At 34.3% G+C, this 12166-nt stretch overlaps 1 long non-coding RNA gene across 2 annotated transcripts; it reads left to right on the forward strand.

The window, feature by feature from the left end:
* Positions 1-356: 356 nt before the first annotated feature.
* Positions 357-1855, forward strand: LOC145073979 (uncharacterized). 2 transcript variants are annotated; one of them, XR_013691633.1, is made up of 5 exons: positions 357-649; positions 732-897; positions 1112-1162; positions 1247-1382; positions 1482-1855. It is a non-coding gene; the product is annotated as an uncharacterized LOC145073979 (long non-coding RNA). The 2 variants fall into 2 exon arrangements; XR_013691632.1 differs by having other exon boundaries at positions 1247-1855.
* The last annotated feature ends 10311 nt before the right edge of the window (positions 1856-12166 follow it).

A 12166-nucleotide genomic window follows, 5' to 3' on the forward strand; every position in this document is an offset into this window, starting at 1 on the left:
CAGAGTTTTTTAATTTCGAATTTTTGGCGACCAAACGTCGTTTTTCTTCGTTTTTTTTGCACTTCTATTAACTGTTCGTGTCTTAAATATGTAAGAAAATTTATCCAGAAAAAAATTAAGACTCGAATAATAATAATAATAATAATAATAATAATAATAATAATAATAATAATAATAATAATAATAATAATAATAAAATAGAATTGTAAGTGGTTAAAAGCTATTGTAGACGAAAAATGTATGGATGTGGCATTCTCGGCCGATTGGTTGTTCCGTTGGTTGTATCTATGATAGACGCGAGTTCGAATCCCACAACCCCATTTTTTTTGCCATTTTCGATTTCAGGGTTTCACAAAATCAAAACTTTTGTCCGCCTCCATTTAATTTAGCGGGATCCATCAGTGAAATTTTTTATTATCCCGCTTCTCTCTATCTCCCTCCCTGATTCGTTTTCCCTCTTCTCTCTCACTGTTTCCTACTCGCACCTCCCCCTTACACCCCCTCTCGTCTTCGTTTTCATCGTCTGAGTTCCATCTTACCGCCGATGCTTTCCGTTCATCACCGATTCATCGTCGCCCTTTTTAGCTCCGGTCGTCTGCTTGTCGTCGCCGTCATCGGCTTGCCATCGCCATTGTCATCATTGTTTCAAGTAAGCTTTTTTTGGTTTAATTCCAATTAGGTTTTCGTTTTGGGTTAGGATTGATTTTGATTTAGACTTTGTTTTGATGTAGCGTGTGTTTTGATTTTGGGTTCCGTTAGATGACTTCTTCAAACTGTTGATGCCTTCTTCAAACTCCTCTGCTCCATCTGTTATTGAGGCGACCAAGGTTATTACTCCATGGCTCAGCTGCCCTCCTCTCTCTCTTTGCACCTTTGCTCGATTTCTTCCATAAAAAGGTAAAACCCTAGTTTTTTTATTTTCTTTTCTGAAATTACTTCATGTATACAATTTAGATGTTTAATTCATTGATAATTCTGATTTGTTTTGTTGAATGTGAGGTTTTAAATTATATTTTAGGTCGAATTTGAGATTTTTAGTTAAATTTTGGTTGAAAATGTTAGATTTGTGGTAAAGTTCAACAGTAATGTTTGGGATTTCCTTATTCAATAGGTTCGGAAAGCTGGTGATCCAGGTAATCACAATTCTGCAATCTTCCCACGGGTAAGGTCAATATGACTTTTCAGTTTATTGAGAATCAAATCAATCAATTTTAAGTAAATATTCAACTTTTTTTATGAGTTTCAGTGATTATCCTACTGTGGCTTCTACATGAGAATGGAGTTTTTGATCTTGTGTATGACAGGTCCGTCAACAGTAATTTTTAGAATTGAACTTTTACTCATTGACTTCAGGTTTAGCAGTTGGAAATCAACTTGGTTTGGTGAGAGATGATTCTATATTATATATTTGATTATTTATCTTTTGTTTTTAATGGATATTTGCTTACTTGACCTAGTTGCATAAATGTTTGAGTTCGTAGATCTGTGTATATAACCTCAATTCCAGTTCAAAAGATACAATCCTACACATTGTCACAACAATAAAACAAGAAGGTACCTTTTGTGTTAGGTATATGTTTTTTAATATGTTTCTTTATTTTCATAATGTTTAAATTGTTTTCAATTTACTAACAAGCTAAAAATGGTGAGCCCAAGTCTAGTGTGTGTTTCCACTTTCTTGATTCCCCTGTTGAAGCACTTCAATATATGGACCATGGAGCTAAGCTAGCTGTTTTTGAACAATTGAATTTGTAAACTTTTGATATTGTTTGTTTTGTTAATTAGTATTTACTTTTGTAAGATATTTTGAACAATGGAAAGGAATGTGTCAAAGTTGATATAAGGGATGTTTTTTGGTGTATTTTATATGGTATTTGAAAATGTGAATTGAATGTGGTATTTGAAAAAAAATTGGAAATTTTTTGATTTATTTTTTTTTTAAATAAATCGAAGTTAACTACGGAATAGCTACGGATTTCCGTAGCTATTTGGATCCGTAGCTATTCCGTAGCTATTTGGATCCGTAGCTATTCTGTAGCTATTCACTTCCGTAGCTATTTTGTAGGAAATCGGTAGTTATTTATTTCCGTAGCTATTCCGTAGCTATGGTAGCTACGGAATATTCCGTAGCTATTCCGTAGTTAATCCGTAGCTATAATTTAGCCACGGGCCATTATGCTACAGACATTTTTCCGTAGCAATTCCGTAGCTATCCGGTTATAGCTACGGATTGTGCTGTAGCTATTACACCAATTTTCTAGTAGTGTAGGTATAGGGTTCCAATTATGGGTAGCGCCCCTAGCGGGGTCTAGGGGCAGTGTCCATTGTGGGATCCAACGGACAGAGTACTTGGTGGTGGTTCCGCTGACCAATCAGCGGACGAGGTCAAGGGGTTACGCCCGAAAACCAGAACGAGTTTCTATAATAGGAAAGAGTCCAACCATGCATTTCTAGCCAAAAGCAGGTATAACATGATGATGATGATGTCATAAGTTCGTTATGTTGTATAACCAATCCATTTTGGCGCCAAAAGGGAAGTTAACCTTCCAACCATTTTCTTACATCTATATAAGGATGATAAATGTTCCAGAATCGGGTTTACAAGTGACCTGACTTGTAAATTGTCTCTCTTAAGTTATCCAAAATTAGATTTCGTGATACCCATGCATAAGGGTCTAAATCATAGATTTTGGAAAATGGTTGCAATCACGATCCTAGAAATTATGCAAGTACAAATAGATGAACAAAACTGTAGGTCTGTATCAACAACAACTTCTTATTAGCTAAAGTACAAAACTGTAGGTCTATATGAACAACAACTTCTTATTGTGTTGTTTCTGCAGATGGAAAGGAGGAGAGCAAGTTAGTAATAATTCTAGGGCAATTTTCTCTGTTTATTCAAGGAGCAATATCAAATAGGTTAACTCAAAAAGAAAACTAAATGTAAATGAAGCAGGAAAATAAGGAACTAAACTACACATGCCAAAGAAAACTGAAACTATGCCTTGACTATGTCAAACAAGAAAAATACAAAACTAGTGCCGCATGTTGGGGTGCATTAGGATTATTCCAACATTTCCCCTATAATATGAATCAGTTATGTCATTCAGTCCAAACATTTTCTCATTTCTTCAAATTTGACCTTGCCCAACGATTTCGTTAGGATATATATTCGTTGTTGTTGAGTACTTACCTGCTTCATTGTAACCTCTAGATCTCCTCTTTCAACACACTCACGTATGAAGTTGAACCGTGTGTCAGTATGCTTTCCCCGCCTATGAAAGATCGGGTTCTTCATCAACCTTAGAGCCGACTTGTTGTCTACTTTCCGAACCGCATGGCTAATTTCTTTTCTTGTTCTCTCACTCGGATCCATCATTGCTGTAGCCACCACGAACTAAAATAACAGGAAGACAAAACAACACAATGATGCGTATGTGTTGCCCAAGTTATCAGTCCGCATCAAGGCAGAATGTTATTCCAACTATACTTCTGTAACGTCCCAAAAACTCGATCCAAAAATTTCATTTTTAAATCATTATCAAACCATAGCTTTCAAATCATAAACGTAAGTCGTAACATCAAATCAAATTATTAATTCAAAACATATTCATCTTATCAGAGTAAAACATCACAGGCTGAATAAACAATGGTGTGTGCCATGCGATCACCCTGAGCTCTTCCCTCCGCTACTGGAAGTACCTGAAACCAAAATTGAAAACCATAAGCACGAAGCTTAGTGAGTTCCCCAACCTACCACATAGCATATATAATCACATACTACAAACACTGGGCCACGCCCGCTACATCGGGCCCCGCCCGACCCTAAGCCCCGCCTAGCTTCAAGCCCCGCTCAATATACAAATCTGTTTCTCTTAGGGCCCGCCTGTCTCTAGGCCCCGCCTGCTAAACACATACAAGCATATAAATAATTCATAACACATAGGCTAACTGAGTCTACTATATTCCTGTACTAAGGCCTTGCCTATCTTGGGCCTCGCCCCTGTCCTGCTATTGGTGAGTCATGAAACCCTGTCCATGCTCCTGTTGTTAGTGAGATACGGGCCCCCGCCCACACTCACTCCTCTCCTATCTCGGGCCTCGCCCCTGCTCTGTTAATGAGGTATGGAACCCCTTCCATACTCTGCTAATGATGAGATACGAGACCTCGCCCACACTCACCTCCCTACAAGGCACATACAAGTATCACACAAACAACAAGTATAATCTAACATGCAAAACATTCCTTGGGCACCCGCCCGGCATCGGACCTTGGTCCGAAATATCATACTAGCATACAGTGCCTAGGGCTAACCCCCGGGTTGTCCTACTCATAACTACATGGGCCGGCATTGTGGCCTTAGGCCCATTCACACAGTGAGGAGACTCACCTTGCACTATTGAGGTTCTGTTGATACCCTCCTGACAGCTATCCAACAACTGTCTGAACCACTGTTTCTCTAGCTCCCCGTGCTACCAATACCAATATAACACTTAGTCCTAAACTTTCCTTCCGAAGTCAAACTAAGTCAACTCTGGTCAAAGTCAAAGTACTGGTCAAAGTCAACCTTTTAGGTTGACCCCACTCGCTGAGTCAGCCTAATGACTCACCAAGTTCATAACCTCAGAAACCATGCAACTCGCGACTCGACTCGACGGGTCACCCCATGACTCGCCGAGTCCTTCAATCTCCGATTCCTAGTCCTGTCCAACCCACTGAGTCACCACTCAACTCATTGATTTGACTCATAACCAGAAGAGATTAGGGTTTGCGACCCGATTGCCGAGTCCATGAACAGACCCACCGAGTCCACTTGTGTCATCTCTATTCTGTCGATTACAGTCCATTCCATTGCTTCCCATTTGTAGATCTGGACTCCTAAGGCTAGCATCACACGTAAAATTGCCAACTTTACATGCATGTAAGGTGCTATGAAGCTTGAACACCAAATCCAAGCTAAAATGGAGGTCTGTGTCATGGAATGGAGCCATAGCTGGGTAAAAATAGCAACTCTGAGCTTCTAAAGCTCAAGAGTGCCTAGATCTAAAGTCCAATACATCCTCAAAGGCATAATGCTCGGATTAACCTTGGAAATGGCCCAAATGTGACAAAATACAAGCTAAGAAGAGGATCTAGATGAATAACAGCCAAGGCATAAGCTTTATACCTCCAAACGTTCTGAAATACTACCCAAGCTCTGGATCTACTGCCTCTTCTTGAATCACCAAGGGTTTCCTTCTTTCTTCTAGCTTCTAATCACTCAAAAATGGCAAGGAAAGCTTAAGAACACTCAATGGATGCGTAGGGTTTCGAGAGTAGGTGAGGGGAGTGATGAAGGCTGGGGTGGAGGCCTGAAATGATGTTTAAATAGGGCACCAAGTCCCGAAATTAGGGTTTCCCAACCCAGACCTGACTCGCCGAGTCAGTCTCCCCGACTCCTCGAGTCGGTCACTTAATTCGCGACACGGGACACGCTCCGACTCGTCAAGTTCTTCCTTGGACTTGACGAGTTAACCCTTTTACTTAGGGTTTTCCTTTCCCTTCAGGGTGCTGCTGGATTAGGGGTGTTACAACTTCATTGATTGTTAAGGGCATCCACAATCCATTGAACTCTATAAAGTTCAATGGATTGCCATATCATCCATTAAACATCTATACAATAGTACCCACAACCCATTAAATACTTATTCAATCTTAATTATCATTTTATTCCTTCTATTAAACCCTTCAATGATCATTCAGCTCTTCCATTCAACTCTATTCCATGTCATCATCCACACTCCATTCAACTCTTATTTAATCCTAATCACCACCTTATTCAACTCTTATACTACTTGCATTGTGAATGCTCTTATATCACGAGAAAGACAATGTCCTTTCAGGACAAGTCCATAGAGGGTTGTTGACAACTTGTAGACTTTTCCAAGCAGCAGGTTAAGCCGGGTTGGAGGAGGGGTAGTGGTGGGGAAGGGATTATTTGTTTTCTATTTTTGTAAACTAAAATAAGTGAAAATGACATAAATAAAAGGAGTAAAAGAGTCTTTTTATATGGATTAGGGACCAAGTGTCCACGAATTGAAACCGGTAGAGGTGGTGAAGGGCTTATTTGTTTTCTATTTAAAAAAAATAAGGAAATAAGTAATACGAAAAGAAATAAAAAAATTAACAGGGTAAAAAAACAATTTTATATGGATCGAGGACAAAGTCACAATAACCAACTTAGTACATTATCTTTAATGATGAGGACATTTATACAACAAATAAATGAAACCACAGGTACCATTAGTGTAGCTAATTAAATTGGAAGTTGGACCAAACTTGCAATATCCACTATATCACATGCACCATTTTGTAATTTTATCTAAAATAATTAAGACAGAACATAAGTGACGATTAAATTTAAATAAGAAAATGGAGGAAAATACTGTAATTCCCATTAAATATAAAAGTGGAAGTACATATAAAGATTGGGATGTTTGACCGTAGGAAATACAGATTTCAAGTTTTTACAAAAACCAAGGTGTGCTTCACCTCTCATAAGGTGTCATTGGTAGCATTGGTCAGGCGCATATCTGGAATTTCATTCCATACAATATTATCTTCCACTTTCCTCCACCCATCATAAACATGAGCAGCCTTTCCTTGTCTTTGAATGATCAAGCTGATAGTGATAGCGATGAAATTCCAAATGACACTGGTGATCCTGATCACCGAAGGAGCTACGAAATAAGTTCAGAGAGCAATGAATACGAAGCTCAGAATGGGTCAGTAAATAATCAACGTGTTCCATTGCCTAGAAAAAGAAAAGCTTGTTTTTTTCTTTCCTATTTCAGCTTTCTGATTTTGTATCTAGCATTTTTACTTGTAACTGCCTTCACATATCCCCTGAAACCAGTATGCAATATCTCTCATATAATACCACTCGATGGTGCTAAAACAGAGAACGAGTCATTCAACCTAGTTCTTGAATTCATCAACCGGAATCCACTTATATCAGTTTCATATGATAGTTTTCTAAACATCAGCGTCTATTATATTTCAAGTTCGAATGTAAGTTACTTTGCAGAAACCACAGCTCCAGGGTTCGATCAGCAGAACTTAAAGCAAACGGAAGTCACAGTTCACATACCTGCACCAGAGTCGTCCCAGTTATCCGAGATGCAGAATACATCCAATCCAATAGGTTTGCTAGTGAATTTGGATTTCATTGTGGGCTTCCGTTGTATATCATGCAAGGAAAAACGCCGTATGACTTTCAATGTTACGTATTACTTTTAAACGAACGCATGATCTGAATATACCATTATAATAGTGTAAATCTTCTTAAAACATTAGAACCTTTCAGATGGTGCCCTTTGTCTTAGTATTGCAAGTTTCTCTATGTGCAATACCATTAGTCTACACAAGAAGTCGAAACTAATTTTATACTACCCTAGTACTGTACGTTACTTTAGATAACTATTTGTCTTCCAAATTCCAATGGCGCATTTATTATTTATTTAATTCGTTTTTATTTTTTGAATGCCCAAATTTATTACAAACTAAGAACACTAGGCCAGCTAGAACAAAAGGAGGAAATTCCATGATAGCAAGTGAGCAACTAGAACGCCCTTTCCCACCAAAGGGTCTTTGATTTAGGTGTATCTCTCTTCAAATAAGAAGTCATGAGTTTCAAATAAAAAGTCATGAGTTTAAGTCGTAGCATTTAGGTGTAAGTTAGTTTGTCGATTTAACAAAAAAGAACACCTTTTTTGTTATTGCTCAAATTTATTTATTTTGTTTTTTTGTTGAATATATATATATATATATATATATATATATATATATATATATATATATATATATATATATATATATATATATATATATATAAAATCAAGATTCTAAAAAGCTCATTACGGCTAAAAGACTTGTAGTTGCCGTCATAATTTAATAAATTGTCACTTTAAATCATACGTATATAAAATAAATAATAGTAGAAAATATATATAGAATTATAAATTATAATACAAAATTGCCGCCTTATGCCACGTCTTAGAAAACGACGTGCACGACTAGTAAACTTGAGGCTTGAAATTACTACCAGATCATGTCTAGCGTTATTTAGAATCTTGGATATAATACACACATTAATCTTGGGAATAGGTAGTTAATTATCATTTACTTTATGCCAAGTTCAGTTTATCAAATTAGATTACATATTTTCTTTAAGTTAGCGAAAGTAACGAAAGATCTATGACTTTAAACCATCACTATAAAAACCAAGTTTAGTTTGAATAGAAAACTATGTTTAAAACCGGTTCTTATCACTGTATAGATGTTTTAAAGTTTTTTAATGTATTTGTATTTATCTAAAATTATAATTTATTTTTGTATTATATTTATGTTTTTCTGTTATATTTGAATTGATATAAAACTTCTAGTTATTTGTCTTTTCAATGTATTTAGATTTATCTATAACATGTTACATATATTTTTAAAGTTTTAATGTTTGGACGTCAAACTATATATATATATATATATATATATATATATATATATATATATATATATATATATATATATATATATATATATATATATATAAGGTTAGAGATCCATATAAATCACAGTTTTATAAGATAGACAATAAAACTAGATTGATAAAATAAAAAAAATAAAAATTCAATATTAAACTATATTGAAGTATAATTGTCAATTTAGGATCGATAATATTGCATTTTAATAAATGAGCCTTGAATGATTGATAATTAAATATATTTTTTTATTTTTTTAACAAAAGCAGGTTAAAATGAATGTAAGATAGGATGATCTAAATAAAAAAAATATTATCTTTTTGATGAAAAGAAAAAAATTAACCTCCTATAGATCTAAAAAACAATTAGTTACTTTTATAGATCTAAAAAACAATTAGTTACTTTAATAACTATTTTTATATGATTTGTATAGAATTATGCATTCTAAATGTAGCAAGGGGTTAATATTTCAAGAATTTAAGTTATAACTTTGGAGTTAATGGTTCAAAATATGTTAAAGATTTTCTCTCAAGGTAGACCACATTTCAGATATAAAAAAATATTATATTTATTTACAAGAGCTATAGTATATAAAAGAGAATGACTAATGATTTCAAAATTTAAATCCTTATTTGGCTTTTAAAATTCAAAATATGAATATTGATATTTATATGTTTCTAAGTATTAAATGTGAATAAATTTTTAAGGATGCCACATAGCATCACTAGAATCTTTTTTTGAAACATCAAACTAACTAATCTATTCCTAAATAACCACCTTTGTTTCCACCGAGACTTGAACCCCTGACCTCTCATATGAGATGGTCACTCCATACCGATAGGCCATTGGCCCTTTGGCAGTGTTCTAAAAGGCGCGCCATGGCACGCGCCAAGGCGTGGCTTCGCCGTTACGAAAAGCTTCATAACGTTGCTGTTAGGCGTAACGCATGGCAAGGCGTGATATGGCGCGCCATGGCGCGTTATGGCATGTTATGGCGCGTGTTTTTTTCGTTTGAGACACAGTTTTTTTCTCTTTGTTATGTCTTTTCAAACCGGAGATACAAGTATTGTGGTTTTTGTTAACTTTTTGTTATTAGTTATTGATTTAACACTTCTAAAAAGTAGTTATATTTAATATAAATTTATATTTATGTGGTAATATAATTTTAAATTAATACAAAATCGCCGCCTTACATCACGCCTTGAAAAACGCCGTGGCTCGCCATGGCTCGTTAAGCTTGAGGCTTGGCCTTGCCGCCACGCCACGCCTCACGCCATATATATATATATATATATATATATATATATATATATATATATGTATGTATGTATATATATATATATAGAGAGAGAGAGAGAAAGAGAGCTAGGTTCAAGTATTCAAAATAATTATTGTGTTATTATATGCATAAATGTGGGCCAATCAAAATTTAAAATAAAAATAAATAATTAAATAAATAAATAAGGATAAATAGGTAATTTGATAATTAGTTTCCACAAATAATATCCTATAATTATGGTAACCATTGACTTCAACTACCTAGGTTTTCACCATCCATGATCCCAACACCATTACTGCCGAGGTTGAAGGGCACCTCCGACAGCCCCTAGCCATCGGAGCATCACTATCAACCGGCGATGCTCTACCACCGCCACAACCTATCTTAGACATGAATTTCTTTATTTTCGATACATTAGAGGATCTCGATCCAGAGAAAGAGAGATGGCGTTCGTTGAAGAAATGAGTAATTAGGAGCAGATGAGGAAAAAGGTCGGGATACGCTTGAAAATCCCCTTATGTTCAACAATTCTACACAATGAGGAGTCTGCCGGCAATGACAGCAGTCGGTGGAGGAAGCATTTCCTTAAATTCAAAATCATCATCGGTTGCTTCCTCTCATCGACGGTGGTGGTCCTGGCTTCATCGTCACTCTGCTCCCGCATTCCCTGTCCGTTTCCTATGTCGATTCTTCTATCACTCAAAATTCAGGTATATGCTTGTATCTGTGTGCGTGAATTGATTATTCCATCCGATTCAATGTAAATGAGACTTTTTTAACATAATTTGTACTGGTCTTGATTTCTAGGGTTTTATTTGTGTAGAGGTTTATGGGAGGGTTTAAGCCAGTGGCGATCTGTAAGTGTAACTGTAGTTGTAAATAGGTATAATGTCAAAGAGGCTATGTCAATGACCTTCTTCTTATATGTAAAGCACAAAGTGAATTTAGTTTGTCACTATTTTCATATCAAATTTACTTCTTATATGATAAAAATCAATTTGTTTATGTAGATGATTCAATGGATGATATTGGTGCGATTCCAATTCTTTTGGAATGGAACCATGAATTACAATTCTGTTGGAAAAGAATCATGAATTCTAATTATGTTCGAATGGAGTATGAATATTTTCTCATTGATTTATGCATGTTCTACAATTCTTGGTTATTGGTTTTGGTGCAATTCACAAGTCCACATATTTTTCCAAAGGAATTTAGTTTTTTTATTTTTCATTTGCTAATGCATTATTGGAATCTAAACTACAATTTGGTTTTGTTTTCACAGAAGTTGATGCTTGAAGAACGAACCACAAAATTGAAAGTGGTTCTAAGCAACATTATTCTTTTAGAATGTATTAGTGTCGTCGTTAGATTTTGATGTTTTCTTTCCTGTTTTGAACTTTTTTTAGTTTTATTATCTAACAATAAATGTAATTCTTATCAATTGTTACCTGTAGTCTATAAAAAATAATGTATTTTTTATTGTTATTCTTCAATTGATTGTTCAAGAATTTGTTATTCTACAAGAAGTTTTTGAAGTCATGATCAATAAATAGGTTCAAATTTTTTTTTTTATTATTTATGGTTCAACAATATTTTTATTTTTGAATATACTCATAAACACATTTTGTCAGAATGTCCGAATTAAAAGAATTTTAATTCATAAAATCAGATTTTTAAAATTAATAGAATCTATGATCCCTTAAAATATGCAATTTTCCTTTATTAAATGTATATTAATTGACTAAAATATTCTTGTAATTAAATTAGATGATATTTTTCAATTATATTTAATTCAATAATATGTATTAATCACTTCTTAAAATAAGTAAAATTGATTGGCCTATATATATATATATATATATATATATATATATATATATATATATATATATATATATATATATATATATATATATATATAAACTAGAAAATGAAAATACTAGTATAGTAATTAGCTTTACCCGACGGTCCAACCGGAAATCTGTATTTTTAAAACATTCCTAAAAAGTCTTTACAAACATATTAAAGACAAAAAGTTATACAATAAGCTAAGTACAAAACATTAATCATTGCTAAAAATCATTATAGGAATAGAGAAAAACATAAAAGTTATAATCTAAAGCCTAGTATTATAAATCAACGTCGTGAATGTTTCTACCGAGTGTTGGTACCCCTCGACTTTTACAAATATTCCTTTTTCACATTTTACCTTAAAATACTTTCATAATGATATTCTTCTATCTCTACTTTTTTAAACATCATTTTGACCACCTCCACTTTTAGTTTTATAAAATATTATTTTTATTTTTTTATTTTCTAAACTTTCGTGTTTATCTATAAAATATATATAATATGATTTTTTTTATTATT

Source organism: Lactuca serriola, chromosome 9 (genome assembly GCF_051521515.1).
Source record: "Lactuca serriola cultivar US96UC23 chromosome 9, Lser_US96UC23_V15, whole genome shotgun sequence".
Classification (NCBI taxonomy): Eukaryota; Viridiplantae; Streptophyta; class Magnoliopsida; order Asterales; family Asteraceae; genus Lactuca; species Lactuca serriola.